The sequence below is a fragment of the Patagioenas fasciata genome, chromosome 3 (genome assembly GCF_037038585.1).
Source record: "Patagioenas fasciata isolate bPatFas1 chromosome 3, bPatFas1.hap1, whole genome shotgun sequence".
Taxonomy (NCBI): domain Eukaryota; kingdom Metazoa; phylum Chordata; class Aves; order Columbiformes; family Columbidae; genus Patagioenas; species Patagioenas fasciata.
Window position 1 is genome coordinate 90,116,538 of NC_092522.1, and position 20,519 is coordinate 90,137,056.

The 20,519-nt window shown below is 39.8% G+C and overlaps 1 protein-coding gene across 4 annotated transcripts in view; it reads left to right on the forward strand.

The window, feature by feature from the left end:
* The first annotated feature begins 18,432 nt into the window (after positions 1–18,432).
* The window catches only part of IBTK (inhibitor of Bruton tyrosine kinase), a 58,154-nt gene continuing 56,067 nt past the window's right edge, over positions 18,433–20,519 (forward strand). For 3 of the 4 annotated variants that reach the window (XM_065834627.2, XM_071806827.1, XM_065834630.2), the window contains exon 1: positions 18,433–18,571. The gene's annotated coding sequence lies outside the window, so the exon portion shown is untranslated. Of the gene's footprint in view, positions 18,572–18,886; positions 19,044–20,519 lie in introns of those variants that run through there. The other variant, XM_071806826.1, reaches the window with a different exon arrangement.

Here is a 20,519-nt window from a genome sequence, read left to right on the forward strand (position 1 = left end):
CATTTTTGAACATAGTGAGAAACAGAAAACATTTGATTTTTTAAATCTATTTTTGATCTGTCTTTCCCTACAATCTAACTAACTGGTGATAAAGTGTTTGATTATTTTTCTGGGATAAATTTTTTAGTCTATTGTGGTTATGAAATTCTCTGGTCATCTAAATATATTTATTAGCAAATATTTTTTAAGAAATTAAAAACTTCCTACTCTTAAAATTCAACAGATACCCTAATGCTAAACACATTAATTTTAGATTTTGATATATTTGTAATGCACTTCAGCAGCACATTGTATAGTTGGTGTTGTTGAATAAACTCTTAGAAATACACTTGCACAATATAGGTCCTGCAAAGTCTTGTAGATGAAGTTGTTGGCTTGTTTCTTTGTTTTATTAGGGCCTCTTTGCCCCATATTCACAGTGCAAAAATGCCTTAAAGGGGGTAAAATCACTTTCTGAAGCTCCTTCCCTTCTTTGGGTGCAGGTGACCTCTATAGAAATGCAGTATGGACATGGAGCGCATGTTTAAGGGTGGACCATGTATACCCACAATTTATTTCATAGTGATCGAGGAAATCAGAACCTGAGACTGCTCTGACTCACATTTGGGACAGAACAGTCACACCCTATGGCACAGACCAAGGCTCTCAGTCCCCATGTCTTTTTCCCTACTATTCATATCCCAAAAAAGTAAAAGGAAGAACAAGGTAAAGAAATAACTGAATAAACAGCTTCTGGTTACTGATAACCTGATGGCAATAGGAGCACACAGATATAGCAGTTCCACTAAGTGGAAGAAATCTAATTCTACAAGTTACACACTTTTTCAAAAGACAGCATTAAAATATTTTTGTTATGCGATGTTGAAACAAACAAACAAAAAACCAAATAAACAAAAAACCCCAAACAAACAGAAATAAACAAAACCCAGATGCATCACGTGAAACACAGCAGAGTGGGGAATAGGTGGCAATGTCACAGCTGCCAGCCCGACCGAGCCTCCAAAGGGGGTGATGCAAGACAACATGACAAAGGTATTTTTGCTGAGGCTTTCCTGCTTGAAGAGATTTATGACATGAAACTAGATCCAGGCTGGCAAAAGTTATTTCTTTTGTAACTAGGATAAAATATCCTGATGTTCAGGATACTGACACCAAGTAAAGAAACATGACATTCTAAAATCAATGTGGTGCCAGGGAAAATGGTCAGAAAGCAGTTGTTAAGATGGTTAAATCATCTATAGGTAATATTGGAGAAAAAAAATCCCACCAAAGTTTTCAGTGCTGGACATGTTTTATTGCTTCTAATATGAATTCACGGATGATTATTATTACCATAATTGGGAACTGATCACACTGAACATGGAGGTGTTGGGTGCATTTAAGCTGGGCTAAATCATTCTAGGCTGTGTATGCTTTCTTGGATGGAAAAATACAGTTTCGGTATTCAGTAATAATTTTAATGCGAAAAAGCTGATTTTCACTATTTGCAAAAATATAGGGGCATGGCTTGTCAGACATTGCTATTCCAATGAATAGGAACTGCAGAATACCTTGGCATTTTTGAGGCTTCAAGGAAAACTTTTTTTTTTTTTAAATTTGCCATCCTACAGTGCCAGAAAAGTAGTTTGCTCACTTGCACTTTCAGTATTTCATTTATTCTTTGCAGTCAACTTGTTCTTTCCAGCACGCTTAGACAAACTGCAAACTCATGTACCTTTACAGAACTGCCGCAAGCCAGGAAACAAAACCAGACGAGATAGGGGACCAAAAAAAAAAAAGGCAGGATGCATTCATTTGTTCTTTGCTGTGTTTTCAACTGAAACTCAAAAAGTATTACAAAGATAACCATATATAAAGTAGAGGTCACTTTTATATATGCCATGACAGCTGAATCTCCAGTCAGTTGGCATTTTGTCCAACATCTAGTATGAGTTTGAAAAATACCTTCACTTTGCCCATCTCACTTTGCCAAATCACAGTTCAGAGTCACAAGAGAACAAAGGCAAATTCAATAGCTGGAAAAATACAAGAGGAAAAAGACAGGCCTTGAACAAGATTTCATTTAATGCTGCTAGGAGCTCTAGCACTGCCTAGAACTGTTTCAAAAGTCTGTATTCTTCTGCTTTTCCTTCAGGATATAATATGTTAGCGTACCTCAAACCCAGTGGAGCCACCCAATGGAAAACTAACTATATAATGTCCACGCTGCCAGACACTGTTCTTTGTAGCCGTGGCTCAGTTAATCTGCTCTGAGATAATTCAAGTATCTCTACCCTTCACTGAAATCTGTAGTAAAGATAGAGGCCTCTACATTTTGTCTTCAGAAGTAACTGATATTAAGGAGCCCAAGTTTCCCAGTTTCTAAGTATTTTTGATGGTTTTGAAAACTGTACCCATGTTCTAGCAAACGTGCCAAAAAAGCATGCCTGTTAGTCAGTATATAACCAGTACAGAGGGTATTTGCTCTTGGGACAATAATGCACACATTGACATGAGTGGACATTCTTAGATGCTCTGTGCCCTCTCTCTGCTCCTTACTTTTTGAGAGCAAATGTGGTTGAAAGTTGATGGAGAAAATTGTTTCAGAAAATAAATGACAAGCTGATTAGTAGCTGACCTTTAAGCATTCATACAAGGTATATGCTTTGGAAAATACTCAAGATGCAATCATACACAGGTATTTCCTGGGCACATCCATCACTCTCATGGAAAATATCTTTTCAAAACTCTTCTTCATGCATACATCTATGATTTTGCAGATACTTAGCATCACTCAAAAAATTACCTTCTCCCATCTAAAGTTAATAACAGGCTTCAGAAGCAAACACAGAATCAAATTTGGGTCTTCTGGAGTCAGTGAAGAACTTCCAGTGTCATTAACATCACTTATGATGAACAGAGCCAAAAATGATTCTTCGTTACAGCAAAGAGAAAAAATATTGACCATGTCATCATGGACCTTTCTGGACAAGTCTTGTCTTAGTGAATTTGTGAAAGTGATCCAATACAGCTTGCAACCCTTTGTCAGCCCCGTTGACTAACTGAGGTTACACAGACTGCTGAGAAGCACACAGCTCCTCGGGCAATTTGACAGCCATATTGTGACATCCATCCCTTGCATCCCCTGAAAGCTCTGAGTGCCTTTCAGCTTCCCACTAGGATGTTCAAATCTTTTTACTTCCACAACTGACTCCTTAGATTGTGTATGTGCCCTCTGTCCCGTGAACATTTCTCAGATCACAGATCACTTTGCCTTTTCGTACCTTTAGGTGCCTTTAATTACTTTTATCTTTCAGGCTGAACAAAGTGTTTGGCATTTTCAAGGATGCTCTCAAAATCACACTTATTTTCAGCAACAGCTTGTTATCACCTTCCAGAAGCACAGGATGACTTCCAGGACTAGTGGCCACAATTCCATGAGATTATAGTGACTTGGTAGGCAGTAACAGTTCCCACAAATCAGATGGATCACTGAAGCTTGTGCTTTGCCTTAACTCTCAGCACTTCCTTTGACTTAACTCTCAGGTCTCCTGAATCTCTTTGAAAAGCTAAAAAAACCTTTTGCTCTATGGTGCCCACTGATGGAACGTTGTTTACTTATATATTTGCCCTGGATGGTGTATGATTATTTTTAAAAAGTTTTGACCAGTGTAGAAAATATGTTGAAAAACTCTCCAGAAAGGCTAAGACTGGCATTTTAACCAAGATGTGCACAAGACACAATGCTGTAAAGTCGCGAAAGCCACAGGTAATGCAGCTCTCTGCAGATGTTTTTAATTGGAGCAAAAGCTCTGCAGAAATGTTTTCATCTGATTACACAATTACTCATGTCGCGGGCTTAGAATTAAATAGTTTTCTAATTCAGATAGGATGAAGTAATTCCCGAGTTTTATAGTTGCCATTTACACTGGTAAAGATATGGAACAGGAAAGCTAGAACAATCATTTTGTTATCTTAAATCTTGCTCAGCTTTCTCAAAAGCATGTTAACTCTTCTAATCATTTCCTCCTCAGTTAAGGTCTTGTGTTTCTGTCCTTCAAGTTAGTTGATAATAGACTAATGAATAATCCATCAGGATGTGAATTCAGATTCTGATTATTTGCGAAGATAAAGTCCTTCATTCAGGAAACAAAATCAAAAACAAACAAACAAAAAAACCAAACCAAACCAAAAAACCACAAACACACAAACAATCAACACCAAAATACACTTTAGCAAATGTTAACCTTGTTGTGGTTCCAGGCATTTAATTTATTCATTATAAGTAGCTAAATTCTCAAGTCAGGACGCTTTTTAGGTCTTTGAGCTATTTCTTGGTAACAGAGATATTGTTGTCCCCAATACTTACAGCTGGTGCCTCTACAAGATATATTTATATTGTTTGCAGACTCCCAATGAGTAGAACAGCAATACTTAAAAATGAAAGTTCTATGTATAATCTTAAAATAACTCCCTTGGGAAGAGGGAAAAAATGGAATTAGCATTTCATCTTGTTGTTTAAATTTTACTATTCAGTCTCTAATGCAGAAAAAATATACGTAAATAGGGTGACACATCTTTAACAGTGAAACATGAATGGGGAGGATATATCCTGTAATTACTTTTTAATGGTATCTTCATTTTGGACCAAAAAAAAGAAGTTCTGTAATTATTTAATCTAAAAATAGAAATAATTTGTCAAAAGCAATACTGAGTGTGTGAAAAGGTAAAATGTTGTGCTTTAGAAGAAAAGAGAGCTAGATATGTCTAGGCATGTGTTAATTCTATATAGTAGGGGTTTTTAATTGTATGGGGAAAAGAACTAGTTTTTCATTCAGTTAATTAAAAAAATAAAGTTAGCTCAAAGCTTGGAGTAGATCTGAATATCTTTTTGTTTGTTTGTTTGTTTTGTTTACATCATGTTTTCTAAAGGCTGAAACTTTTTTTAAGCAGAGATATCGAGTGAATTTTGAGAGGAGTAGTTTTAGTTTGTTAAGCCTACAATTGACTTTCTGTATCTCAGTGGTTGGCTTTTTTACCTGCAGTAATACAATATTTCTGGTTTGGGAAAACTAACCTGTCATATTTATACAATCACACTTGTTTATATTTTTGAATTGGTGCAGAACTACATTCTCATGGGTCTATGCCACCCCTGTGTAAATGGGCATGGGACCATGTCTACATTTCCATCATATGTGGAAGAGAGCAGATCCACAGCAGAAAGCCTTTGGACGTGGATACCTTGGGCTGTAACCTCAGCCACTGCACAGGTTCCTTTTTTCGTACTAACCCCTTCCTCACTGGCAGTGACATTTGTCTACCTGAAACTGGCCCTGATGTGTAACTTGTTTTTTTCCAATCTATAAGTTACGCTGAACTGTTCTGTACACTGGCAGACAGCTTTGGCAATCAACGAGGTGACCATACTTTGTAAGTTTTAAGTCAACCAGAACTTTTCTTTTTATTCAAAATTCATCACTTATGTTTGCTTATTTTGTTTCCTATATTGTTTGTTCCTTATTGACCTGCTGTAGCTGTTTTCATTTCTTTATTTCGCATACCAGATTCCTTTGACTGCATTAACATGCCAAGACCCACTATTTACATAGGAATGGAGTAATGTTTTTTCTTTTTTGCTATAAGCACGTAATATAAAATACCTGACAGCCTGAGAATCCCAGAGGTGCATTATGTGGAGCAGAACTAAAAAAGCTGCAATGGGTAGAAATTATTTCAGGTGCAATGTTAAATGCAAATTATAGAATATATTATTTTGCTTAGAAGATGGTCTTTTTATGAACACAGTAATGTGAAAATAAGGAAAATTATTACTTTGACAGCTTAAATGACTTGTTTACAGTTTCTTTTTCAAAAGTTAATATCTTTGAATATTTACCACTTTTGATGAGCTGTTTTTTATCATGTTCTTTTTTGCTAAAGTGGCACTTCTCCAACCTCAGATGTGGCTCCTATTACAGTTACAGTAGACTTAATTATAGATAGGGAATAACTCTGCTGGGTCAGAATGGATTTAAAATTACAGAAGCTGCTTGACTACATTTCAACGCTGATTCTACAAACAGCTCCGTATGTTACATTTCCGTTCCTAGCAGAGTCATATGAAGTGAGCTGCGCTCCAAACTGGGCACCGTCTATACAGAGACAGAAAGAAGATCAGCCCTGTACTAGCATTTTTATCAACTGAAATATTTCTGTTTGCCTGTTTTTCAGTGTAAAAGCAACAGAAATCTAGATCCTTGGGATAATGCAGTGCTCATTTCACATCCTATGAAAAAAATTACTTTAGGAAAAGAGGTAATAAATAAGAAAGGACTACAGGTACTGTTGTTTTTATTTTTTTAAAAAAAGAAAAACTATCCTGCTTTGTTCCTCTGGAAGGCATTGATTTCCATTCAAGCAGAGTTAGTGCTGAGCTCTTTTAACCCATTCCTGTCCATTACTAGCTTCTGCCTTCCATTTCTGGATTTTTCTGGCAGGCTGATTAAAGCTGTTCACCAGATTACATTGCTCAGGTCACACCATCTTATAACTGGCATTGTTCCTTTTCAGTACTTTGGTTTTCTAAATGTGTCTGCAACTTTCACGGCTGTCTGATGCTCCCCTTTTGGACAAAGTAGCTCTTCAGCTGTTAAAAAGCTTCTGTAACGATGTGTAGAGCATCCTGGAGATGTCCAATGCTTTTCTTTAAGCCACAATAAAGAGCAGCCTCTGGACAGTGTAACATGCATTAAGTGTTAATGTTTCCCAGTAATCAACAGATTTATGAACGCAGCTGAATCAGGTTTTGTTATTCTCAGCATTTCTCACAGGATGGCTTCAAAACTTGCATTTTGCACAAGCTGACAGTTAGAACATTGTGCAAGTTTTGTTTTTTTTTTTTCTCCTTTTATTTCTATCTAAATCCTTCAAAAGGAGTGTTGGGATTTATGTGTTTATCATACTTCAGAGAATTAAAATGTCTGTATAATTGGTCATGGGGGACAGATCTAATGGGAAACAAAAAAGTATCTGGAGGTAAATGGCTTGCGAAGGGGTCATAGTTGTAGTACTTTGAGTCAGCCCCGTTTGCTTATCTGCGTGTAGAAAGTTTGACTATCATTGGTTTGTATGATTATATTATAATCTGCATATGTACATCTGAACTATGCACAAGCATTATAAATACCTACTGCTGCATCATTTTAGTACACATATTGATAAAAAAGACGGATTAGACACATTACAGAGTCACAGACTGAACTTTTTCCAGCAGCTGTGGTCTTATGGGGAGGCTGTCATGTTCCCCAGGAGGCAAAGGACAGCAAAGGGACACTTTCCTGCCCTCTCACACAGGCAGCAGAAACAGCTGTTGGCAGCCCGGCTTCCTGATTCGGAAGCGTTAATCACTTCAGTGCTCCTGTTGCAGCGTGAGAGATGCAAGGGGAGTATTCTCTCTTGCGTTTAGATAAGAAATTAGCTCCCTGCCAGGTTTTCAGGTGCATGAGGCAAGTGCCTGGAGTTTCAGCTATATTGTTATAGATACTGCCCTGCTTGCTGTCCATCGGTAAATACTGATAAGTGCCAGGTAAACGTGCTATGAAACAGATCACTGTTGTTTGGTGGAGTGACTGAGCACTCTGTTGAAGGTAACAAGATTACATTGGTTCATATGCTTTCAGTAAAAGCTCTTGAAAACATTTTTATGGACTTTCTTTCATGACATACCTACATTCTGGGATCTGAGAAAAGCAATCCTAGATGAAGTGTCTGAGTTCACTACAGATTTTTTTTTTTTTCTGGTTCCTTGACTGATGGTAGAGTAATAGTTCTGTTTGTCTTCTGCTGTCCTAGGCAGCTGGTAATTCCTATTCTCCTTTTCTCTCTAGATTGCTTTTTCCTTCTGCAGGACAGATTGGAACCACAGACCTAATCTTCTCCTACTTTATATCCCATGCAGCCACTTATAGGTTTGTGTATAGTGTCACCTTACCAAAATGGCAATGCTTTACAGAGATATAAATTAGAAGGTACAAGCACTACAAGCAATATAAAGAGCAAGATAGGAGATAATCAAGTCCTAGGGAGAGAGAGAAACTATATTTAAGTCTTACACCATCTGGACGTGACTTTTTGTGGGTGCTTTTGAGTTTAAAATATCTTTAGGTGCTGAGGCATCTGAAGGTTCAACGGCATATGCCATTTTTATGCGAGGAGCAGCTGAGTCCCAGATCAGAGATTTACTAGCTGTTAAAGGGAGCTACTCCTTAGGAGACTGAGGCAGACAGATTAAGCTGCTTACTTTTCAGAAGCTGCCTTTATAAAAGAAGTTTTCTGTTATTTTCTTCCCCTCCATCCTGTCCTTTGCATACAGCCATGCCAGCCTTGGTGTTTGGCTATGGGTGAGGACAGGGAAAATGTGGTTGTACAAGGATATTACCTGTACTGGTAATACAGAGCTCTTTGTTGGAAGGAGTTGAGAAAAAGCTGGCTGTAATCTGCTCAGGCTGAAAAAGGCTGAGCACAAAGCTTTAAATAATATAAAAGCAAGCTGCAGAAAGAAAAGAACCCTGAGGAGGGCTTGTAACAGCCAATGTCCTACAGAGTAACCAGTGAATCATCGCATTGACTACATGATATCATTAAACCTTATCTATTTGGACCTGTTTATTACTAAAGTTGTGTATTGTGTCTCATTCCTTTCACAGCTGTGCAACACCAGTCACTTCAAAATTCCTTAATGGGCCTCTAATCTCAGAATACCACCTCTGAGTATCTTTTGCACCAACCTTGTTTTCACATGTGTTGGTGGAAGGATAGCATCATGTCCCTTAGTGTAAAAGTGCCTGCACTGGTAAGAACATAGTAAAGGTTTTGTTGTGCTGCTGTAGAGCTGAGCCAAGACATAAAACAATGCTGAGGTGAGACATTGCTGCGAACTCTTTACTAAGGCAACCAAAAGGTAGGCAAGAATAATTTCTCACAGGTCAGCTCATTAAGGATGCTACTGAAGTATGGGGAGAAATCGGCTCCTGAGTTACTTTTTTACTTTCTTTTTCTCTTTTTTTTGGGAGCCGAACCAAATTCGCTTAATGAGCTTTGGCATGAAAAATGATCTTTATTTCTTTCTTCCTACTATTTTCTATAAAAAAAAGAGCTGAGGGAGCAAGGAAGAGTACTTGGCAAACAAATGGGTATGTTCAGAGACAAACAACCATTAGCAGGGAATAAAAAAGTGGAAAAATAGCTCTTCCTACTGTCCCCAACCCCTTCCTTGAGAAAAGTAAATTTCAGGACACAGTGAGGCTGGGGATTGGAGTGGCAGGGGCTCCCCTGGGGCAGGCAGGGTCTCACAGCCAAAGATCCCACCACCCCAGCCAGTGAGCAGGGCAGGTCCCTGGGGCCATGGCTACCACGTCATCCATGGCAGCACTTGTAGCTGAGAGTTGCCTCTGATCTTTCTTTTTTTTAGAAACCATTTTAATATGTAAATTTTTCTTACCTAATCTTTTTATTTACTATTTTGCAGGACAAGGGGTCTGTACTCTTGGCGGTCCCTATTACATTTACGGTCATTATGTGAAGTGGCTGAAGTGGAATCAGTGTGGTGAGCCGACTTGGAGCTTCCTCGCTGTTGCAGTCATTTTGAAGTATCTTACATCTCATCTGGAAAACATTTACATACCTCTCCTAAAACATCCATTTGTGATCTGGGCAGTATTATGCTAGTATTTCTGTGTTACTGCCAATAAGAAAGGTGTTGGAAGGGTGCTGTGAGCTGTGTGACAGACTATGGTGTAGTCCACAGTGTCTTCTTGGTTGGCAAAAATGTCCCACAAAATTCCTGCCTCTCCACCCTGTCCTCTGCCCTAAATGTTCATTCCCTTGTCTGTGCAGCAGGTTGCTTAGTTGTGCTCAAGGAGGTTTGTAAGACTGCTGAAAAGAAGATCTGGTCTGATTTGGGTTAAAAAGAAGAGTATATTTGAAACCCACATCACTTCAGCATGTAGTGTAGATCTACTGATGAGAGTCTACAACGTCTTCACAGACCTAAGCAAATACTTACTGGCTTGGTAAAAACTTAATCCAATCCTGTATGTAATGTGCCCTCACAGGTTTATTCTGTTTAAAAAAGATTTTTAAAAGCACCAAGCTGATAAGACTGTTTTTCAAGAAGAAGCAGCCACATGTCCTGAAAGCAATTTACTGCTGGCCAAACTCTCAAGCAGCAACAGCTAGGGAAGATGTATGCATGGTAAAAAAAAAAAAAAAAAAAGACTTAAGAATGAATGAATGAAGGTATTTGCATTTTTAACATCTTTTTGAATTTCAAAGAATACAGGTTTTATTTCATTTTTCGAAGTACTGAATTGCCTTTTACAGATTCTGGGCACAAGTCCTTTTACTTCCTTCCAAACAATGCCAAATCAAGAGAGTCTCATGTTTGCTCAAAACAATATTGGAATTACAGCGGAGTGTCACTGCTTCTCAGTCAATGCTTCAGGTCAGTCACCCTGTTCTGCAAACCTGCTCGAGCCTGGAAATGGTCCTGCTTCCTGCAAGAGCTGAGCAATATTTAGCACAAGGATAGCTGTTCAGATATCCACCAGACCAAACAAATGCGGAGTGTGTGGACACATCCATGCCAAAAGGAGAACAGCACCTGACTAAGAGATTATTTCAGCTTTCAAGGCCTAGAAATAGGATTGCAAATTTGCTCTAGTCCAAATTAAACAGCTGGATGGAGATTGTAATGGGAGATGTCTTATTTTCTTCACTATAGGGAAAAGAAGGGAGAAGCATGGTCCAGCTTACGGGTTCCTTTCTTTTTCTCCTGTTGGTTATTCGCTGTCTTTCATGTAGAGAAGGAATAGAGGTTTCTCAGCTGAGTGAAGAAAGCATATATTTCCAGATAAGAGGACTTTGGCAAAACTAAGGAAGAAATAATATTTTTTTTTCCTGTCCAAATTAAATAGAAAATTCGCATACCATCTTCTCTCCCTAATTTTGATTCTGTAATATTTGAATAGGTTTGTGATTAGGTGAAAGAAATTCACTCTGTCTCTAAATGGTACCATAATTATTCAAATCAGCTAAAACCAAAATTAACATATTTACTTGCAAGAGCCTGGAAAGATTTTTCCCTGGTTCTACTTCAGGAAACTATACCATCTTTGCTAGAAACTTTAACTTCTTAAATTGTATTTTCCCCTCATGTTTTAAGAATAAGGCTTTCTGAAATGCTACTAGCAAATGTAGCTTGCTTTTTTTTTTTTTTAATTTGGAATACCTTTGGAGAAAGAAGAAGAAAGAACAAATGTGTCTCGACAGTGTCATCTAGTGGCAAAATAGGCATGAGGCGGTTGAGAGAGCAGCAGCAGCCGAGGAGCTGAGCTGGCCAGCCAGCCAGCCAGCCAGAACTGCCTTTTACTCACTGATAAATAACAGAAACACAGATTTGCACTTTTTTGAGAGGCCTCCCTGCAAGCGACTTGAAGACTTTTTCCATCCAGAACAGATGAAAGAGTACTTCTAGCAGTCTGCATAGGAGATCATGTGTTGCTCTGAGGGAAAAGGTCTGTGGTTTTAGTTCAGCCACTAAGAAAGAGTTGCCCTTTGTATATGTAAAAATACTTCCCATGTAGTGAAACCATAGAGAGAGACTGGTATCGTCTGAAAAATAAGTGTTCCTTAAGCTAGCACAAGAACCATGAATTTGTGCTTTGTGGGGAATTGGTATAGTGAGTGGAGAAAAATGTTGTCTTGGTTAGCACAACTAATAGGAACCATTCAACTACCAGGATATTTTTAAAAAGCCAGGAGAAAAAAACAAACCAACCAACCAAACAACCACACTTTCTTTTTTTTTTTTTTTGTCTGTTTTCCAAATAGTTTCACTTTGCTTATGTTTGTGCTACTGTGCTCTGCTGTGTTCATTACATTGCAAAAAATCCAGCCTAACGGCCATGAAGATGTGTATCATCATCATGATTCATTATCTGGCAGCATGGGATATATCCTCTCAGATAGAAGAGAGGAACACAACTTCCGACAGCACAGATGGTTGCCCAGCAGCACTGAAGAGTTTAGAATGAATGTCAGTAGAGGAGCAGGCTTGATTCTTGAGGGTGAACTTTTATGATAATGAGCTATGAGTGCAGTGAAATACACTACACTTCTCTTCCTTGGGCCCCCTTTTTTGGAGGTCTTAGTCTTGTGCCCTAGAACCAGGTCATTTGTCCATGTGGCAAAGCAAGAAGAAGTAAGCTGAGAGTTTTGTAATGTTGTTGTTCAGTCCATTCTGTCTCACAGGCACTAATGATCTTTTGGGCTACAGTTCTACTAAAACACCCCTTTGTACTTGCAGTGTGGTGCTGGGTGTTCACACTGCAGTAACCAGTGCTGGTAGAGGAGACAGAAGTCTACTTCAGTCTTCATACCTGGAAGTTAAAATAATATAAATAATTAATCAGAAACAATTGCAGCAAACTTGGGATTACTTTATCAAAACTTAAAAATCAGCAGTGTATGAAATCTATCAAATATATCCTTTTTGTGAAACCAGAACAAATCATACAAATGATATTTTCCATTACGACTGCTAATCAACCACTGCATCTAATTCTATTTTCAATGAACTTCAAATAGCTTATGAAGATGCAATTTTTTATAATGGAAAAAAGGTTCATAAATCTTCAGTATCCTTAAAGCCTATGACCATAGTTCTGTGGTGATAGGTCATAGAAAAATAGTATTTCTGCGCATGAGAATAGCAGTTCATAGATATGCTGCTGCTTGGCTTTTGATACTAGAATCCTTAGCAGAAACTCACACAGATGTATCAAAATTACTAGAATTAATGTTGAAAGCTATTAATCAAAAATCCCTGCAGTTTTTATTTTTAAAAAATATTCTATACATTTGCTGATATATTCTGTCTGGAATACAATGTACATGTGCATGATTTTTTTTAAAGTGAGTCTAAAGAATATCTGTGTAGGTTAGAATTACTTGAGAGAAAAAATTAACTTTTTTAGTTTTTAAGGGCTTTTTCCCCCTGCAAATTACCTTGTTTGTTTTAAAAATTGTAGAAAAGAGACTCTACTCACACCTTTTATAGTTTTATTTGCATCTTCATTTGTAAATTCATCATACACTAAACTAAAACTGAATGTCAAATTTTAAGTACTGAAATATTTACCATTTCATATACAGCTTTTCGTTCATAGGTTTCAACGCACTTTAGATCGTCCTCTTCCCCTCCACTGTTTTGCAGGGGAGTCAATGGTCAGAAACAGCTTTATACATGTGACAATTTAAAGCAGGCAAGTTAAGTTCCTGTTTTTGGCAATCTTAGTAGAGGAGCTTATTCTGATTCTGCATGGAGACAGACGATGCTGCAAGTGAGGAAGGATGAATATTCTCCCTGCTGCTTGATGCGATACTCAGTGAGCCACTGTCACAGCTGGGACTAGCTCAGGTGAACTGCTTAGCGTCCTGACCCTGCACTCGACAAGCTCCACATGTGAAGAAAACTGCAGTGCTGTAGTTTTTGTTGCAGAATTGCTCTGCAAAGTCTGTGTGAGCTCCTAACCAAAAAATCCCGTGATGCTGAGTGCCAGAAGTTCTTTGACTGTAGATGGCACTGTAAGTGCAAAGGTGTCTACTAGCTGTGGAGATTTTAGTCTCTTGAGTCTCCGAAATCAGTGTTTGGAAGATCAAAAAATCTCAACAAAGGTTTTTATGACTCTGAAAAGTCCTAGAAAGAAGTGAGGTAAAGCCAGAGGAAACCTGTCTGGAGGTGATGTAAAGGGAATGCCATCCTGTCCCTGCCAATGTGCTATTTAGTACAAGGCTATATCGTTCTGGGAACCGACGCCTCCTGCAACAGCGGTGGGTCACTGCAGAGATGGACATGAGTGGTGACTCTAGCTGCTCCTGGCATCCCTGGGTCATGCACCTGGAGAAAGACAACCCACATCTCCAGGCACCACTTAAGCTGGGTCATGAACTCCTGTAGAGTGCACTGGGAGACTCAGAGAGCCAGGCTGCATCCCAGTGTGCCCAGTGCCATGAACTGCATCCTGACCAGTGGCACTTCATGTGGCAGCAGGGGGACAGACACCCTCTGCCACCTGGACTGAGCATGGTGGGACTGTCTGGCAGCAGCTTTGGGGCTGCTGCTGCCAGCATGTCTGGCTCTCAGAGCACCAGGTGAGCACATCGGATGCCGCCTTCAGGGACAGCACCAACATAGCCCAAATAGCTCCATCTGGGTATGCAAAGGCCAGAAAAAACAAAATCAGCTGTACTGTAAACAGGGTGTTTAACAACTCTTTGCAAACAGTTTTAAAAAATGAACACCTCTTTTTTTTCCTATTATCAGAACAAGGCAAGAAATGCAGTTCCTCTCTGTTCCCACAAATTCAGAAGCAATAAACAGATCCTCCTTGTTCCTGTCTGTGAGATGGCCACATGACCAGCAGTGTTACTTGCAGTGGCTTTGCAGTCTGAGATGTGCACTGGGAAGTCCTCAGGAAGCTAAAGAGAACATCCTTGATTCTCACACCTTTCCATCCATCCTCTCCCCTCCTGGGCCTTCTGTTCAGGAAGATGAGGGTGGCAGGAAGATGTGCAGGAAAGATAGACCAGAAATTGAATTTCCTTGTTGCGCTTATACAATAAACTTTCCACAGAATAAGAAAACACTTTGTTTAAAATCAGGGTCTTCTGCAAAATATTTAAGATCACAACAGGTAACATCCATTTTACATGTACTGCAGTTTCTGATCATATTCAAGATTATACTCCAGTTACTGCAAGTTCCTGTCCCTTGAACAGTTTCTACAAATGATCGTGTTTTACTATCTATGGTATGCAAATATCATTTTGTTTAATGTATGTTGTGCCATTTTCCACAGGTTGTTGCAAAACTTTTTTTTTTTTTTTAATACAGGACAAAGGTGGGACAATGCTTTCTCATCACACACACCTCGTATCAGTTGTGACAAGCTACTCTTTCTGGGTATCCAAACTACCATAATAACAGAAAATATACCTTGTACATCAGAAATGCTGTCAAGGTCTAATTAGACAAGCTGGAAATCTTAGCAGTTAAAGAAGAGATGTCTGACATGACACAGCTACATGGAAGTGTTCCCACTCCCAAGATGAAGAATCTGCTTAGCTGAAGCTGTGGTTTGTTGAGCAAAAACTCCTGGCTGCTCCCCACAGCTGAATTTCCTACTTCACCTTCACAGGGGAACTCCGAATCAGACTGAGCAGACTTCAGGGAGTCCCCACACTTCACCATCCTCCTTTCCATGCAATGTGATCCTTGGAATTCTCCACATCTTTCTCAGACAGCGTTGGTATATGGAGTTGAGTAACCCCAGTCACTTTGAGCAAGAGGATAGGCTTTCTTAAAGCAAGATGCACATATTCTTTAAACATTTGAAGAGACTTTGCTGGTATAAAAATGCTTGACTGTGTAATAAATTTGATAAATATTTGATAAATAAATGGTCTGGGGTTTTTTGCAAGGCTTCCTTGCTGAAAGCTGTTACACTGAATCTTCCTCTCTTAGTTCTGTAATACAAATTTCTCAGTATTTTATAACCTTTTTTTCAAGCTCATAAAAGAGAAAGATCATGAGGAACTTATTTAGTATCAGCAGAAGGCAAGCCTGGAGCATATTAATTTTTTCTTCAGCAGAAAGTGTTACTGCTGCCAATAAGAATTATTACTCAAGGCTCCAGAGGACACTGGTAATAATTAGGCCAGCTAAGGCACATAAATAGAAATGTGAAGGGAGAAATCTGTCACTCAACACTTTGTTTGGTCGAACAGGAAAAAAATTAATTATTTTCATTTTTGATATATAGACAGCTTTTTGATGACTAGGTGATAAAAGTAATTACCATATTTTTTCAACATTCAGAATCAATTTATGTTCCTCCTCAACTTCTGAAAACAGGTAAGCATCCTGATTTTCCTTTTTAACTGCTGCTCTTTCAATTTTTTGAGGGATTTTTGAATTAAAGTCTAGAACTGCTATGAAAAGTAACAGCAGTCAGAGACACCTTTTTCCACTATAATTACATGTTTATTTGTGATAATTCTGGAAAAAAAAAAAAATGAATAGTTCCTAACTGTCAGGCACTTACCACATGCTTCAGGAACTCACAAATCTGGCTTTTGGACTACCCAATTAAAAAAGACTCTTCAATGACTCGTAACTAGCTTTGCATCTCCACTGCCTGCAATTTCTTCTGAAAGGCTTAAAATAGTATGCTTTTCTGCAACAATGTTGTAATTTTCCACTGGTAAACAAAACAAAACCAACAGAACAAACCCAGTAATTTAAACAGAGGTTCAAGCTAACCTGTTTGAGCTATTTTTGCTTTACAACATTACCTTATCACCTTGACATATCTCTGCAAATAAAACCATATCATCTGGATTCTATGAATTGTGTTCATTAGTCTGCTGCTTTTGCACAGGCAGCACAAGATAGCAGCAGTTTCTAGTGCTGACCTATGAGCTGGTGACAATTAGAAAACCCTGAACAATAAACAATAGGTAGTTAATATATTATTTTTCTATGAAAATACTGAAAAGAAGATCAAACTCCTGCATAGAAACTCATTGCTAAAAGCCTTTGGTTATTCTGTCAATCTTTTGGCTGACTTGGACTTCATCAGGTCCTATTAATGACTCAGTATTATTTTCCATTTTAAATTTTTATTTATTTTTAATTATTTTCCATTTTTTTTTCTGTGTTCTTTGCTGTAGTTTTCTATATTTTACAATAGCATTTTGTATGGAACACCTGAGGGGCAATCCAGCATCTTAAAAATTATTTTTCTCATATGGAATCTATTCATGTTGCCTTGGGCCTTGTTCTGCTCTAAACCTCTTGATCTTTCCACTGCGCCATTTACCTCTCCAAAGGACGTCTGTCCCAGCTATTCACTTGAATTCATTATTGTACAACAAAGCATTTTTTATGACTGGCTTCAGCTGTACTTGAACCTCCTTATCTCCCCAGATGGTCATTGCTGTTTTTTGGCCAGCTGGCAGCCTACTCGGAGCAAGGCCACCTCTGAGATGTGCTTATGGCTGAAGCAGAAAGAAGCCATCACTAGGAAAATAATGCATAAATAGATTTCACATAGCATGCAGTGTTAGTTGCAATGGTGAATGACTGCTGGCAAATCAAACATTTGTACAGTAAAATACAGAAAGCAGATTGCACAATTCAAATTATAGGTCAGACGGCACAGGTAAAAATGCTTGAGATTCATTCACCTAAATACAACTTATCCTCAATCTTCTCCAAATTAAACTGCTGCTGAAGATCATACATAATGTACTTCAAATGTTTTCTGGTTTAAAAAAATAGCTAGGTTGTTTTAAAGTCTTTTAGTGTTTGCACCACACATGGGATAAAACTGCAGCTTTAAAGAAATGCACAGAAACTCTATCATTGGCATTAATACATTTCCGTATTTTGGAAAAAGCAATGCTCGATTTTCTTACTCTGTATTTAACATCAGGCAGTGCTTATCTTGGTTCCTAGCTTCCCGCCCTACAATGCTACACCACAATCCTGTTCCAGATTAATCTGCAATCTGTACCACCTATTGCATCATCCAAAAGTATTAATTAAAAAGGGAATTTTAATTGAGCCCTCATGGAATTTACCTGAAACACACACCAAGTGAACCACAGGTAATTACAACATGAATTGTTCAAATCCTTATGCACATTTCAAGTTTGCTTTTGAGGGTGCACCCCTGATTTGGTATCAAAAGCCTCACACAAATCCAGCTTTATCATATAAATTAATCCATTCGCTCTGTCAGAGAGAGAAATTGCATTGCCTTAAGACAATTTGCCTCCACACGGCCTTTCTTTCTCTCATTCTTTCTCTCATTTCGCTGTTTCCTAGAGACCTGCAGGCTGATTATTCAGCTACTTGTTTCGGAGCCCTCCTGGAGAGAGGTGCTGCCTCGTCAGAATCCGCCCTCCTGCGCAGCCGCCCACGCGGCTTCTCTCACGAGCTCTGACAGCACAAGGCACTGGAGCAACTCAGATCTCTCCCCTTTACCTGTTCTCTCCCCATTTCCACCCCCTTTCCTCGCTCACGACACTGCACCCAGCACCACGCCCACACCTGGGCCGGCCATATTGGTTTAACCCTTGCACACGGCGCGACAGCCCGTCACTCCAGGCCCCGCCCCCCATGCCCGCCCCGCCCCCTCGCTTTGGATTCGCCACCTGACCTGGCATGTCAGTCAATCTGAACTCTGCCGTGGGGGGCGGAGTCGTGGCGGCAGTAGTAACCAATCGGAATGCGAGGTGCGGCTGCGCCGCGGCCAATCGGTTGCTTTCTTCTTTGGGGGTGCGGTAGCTGTTGTCCCTGCGCTCCGCTGCGGGCTGCTGGCACCGGTTGTCGCCGCCGTCGCCTGAGGTGTCGCGGTAGTAGTAGCAGCAGCCTGGCCCTGCCCCGGTGTCACTGAGGATGAACCCCCGCGCTGCCCAGCGCGCGTCCCGCACTGCCCGCCCGAGTCCATTCATCTAGCGACTGGTGAGGGGCGGGCCGTGATCTGCTGATGTATCCGACGAGGAGCCGGGCCTGCGGGAGGGACGTGTCACCCCTGGCCCTGCCGGGAGACACGGGATGTGGTGGCGGAGGTGGCGCGGGGGTCTGTAGAAATGGGGAGAGCCCGAACCACGGAGAGTAAAGGGCAGCCGGCCACGTAGAATGGGAGGCGACCGGCTTCGAAGCGGAAGTGGCTCAGCCGCCGGTTTTGATTAGTCTGTCCTGTTGCTTCGCGACTGTTGGACTTGTGTGGTGAAAGGCAGGAAGGCCGCCTTCCCTCTGCCTGCAACCGCCTTTGTCTGGCTCTGGGAAGCACTTCAGACCTTCCCTCCCTCGGCACTGGCAGCAGCCGCTGCCAGGTTTCCTTAGCTGGAGATTCCCGGGAAGCCTATCGTGTTTCTGGCCTTCTTGGTGATACTTGTCTGTGGCAGCGCAAGCACGAGAGAGCTGGAATCTCGTAGGTAGCTTAAAAGAATATTTTTGTTCGGTCTTCTTAGGAGTCGAGCACCTGATCTCTGAAATCTGTCTCTTTTTTTGCTGACGTGGTCGGCGTAGTTGTCTGTCTTCATGGAAACTGGCCACAATTTGTGGATTACAAAAGATAATAATCCCTGAACAACATTTCATGTGGGTACTCTTTAATAACACTGTGCCAGAAGTTCAGAATTCATTCAGAAAAGTCAGTCTTTCCTAAGACTTGGTGTATTTATCTGATATAGTTTTAAGTGTGGTGAAATTCCAGAACACATTTGAGGTTCATTGCATATGACTTATCTTCAGGTTATCTGTTTCAATAAAAAGTCCAGAGCAAGGTCCCAGTGTCTTGTGGCAATGCCTATAAATGCACTCACTGTACTTTTTGTGTATACCACTTTATGTTTTAATTTTTCGATAGTGTTAAGTTATTAAATGTAAGTAGTTTTGACTATTTCTAGAGAAGCCAAGCACAGTATTTCACAGTACTCTTTATGTTCTGTGATTCCTGACTAATAGATCCACCCTGACATGTTGTAGCCAAATTTAGCTACCAATGGTGCTTTGGTGTTGTTTTTTTTTGTCATTGTGTTTTTGTTTGTTTGTTTGTTTGTCTGTTTACAGACATGTCTGCCTTTAGTTGGTAGTGCAGTTAGCACTGTTAGGAGCAAATGGATTAGAGTTGCTGGGTTCCTGAATGTTTCATCCTCATAAGGATTACGGTGTTGTCACTGTGAATGCAGAGGTTGTAGGAAGTCTGGAGAGAACCTCCAAAGATAACTGTGCCAGGGCTGCACCTGTGCCAAGAGGTGGCTCAGAGACTCCAGCCCAGTACCTGAGGAAACTTGGGCCTGCCATGGCCCAGGGAAAATAGTGGGCATGGTGGAACCTGATGGTTTTTAAGCAAGTTGGATTTTGTCCAGTTTACTTCTAGGTGTTTATTTAAAAATTGAACAGGTTGCTTGTTGTATAACCCATTTTGAGAGTTCCTGTGGGTAGCCTTATTAGGATTCAGTTTATAATTTGAAAGTGCTTCCTGATGTAAAAATCTTAATTTCTTATGAAATGTAAACAAATGACTACTTTTGCCACTGTCAGGGTAAAATGGGACTAGAGTTTTCATTTTTCTACTTTTTGTAACAGCAGCTTTATTCAGAGGGTCTGTGTGGTCTGTAGAAAACACAGCTGAAGGAAAAAATAGATGTAGTTTGCTCACCCTGTACTCATAGGTTGTTTTGTAAGCCTTTTGAATCCTAGTTACTCTTTCGACCGTTTTATTATACTTAACTACTTCTCTTAAAACTTGATATTTGAACTAGAGGCAGCACTCTACCTGATGTTTTGTGTATTGAGGAGAGCAGAATGCTTGCTTTCTGTGCCTTGTATTGCCATGCTCCTGTAATGCAGTTGAGAAGCTACTACTTTTTTTTTTTTTAAGACTCTGTGTGAGAATTTCTGA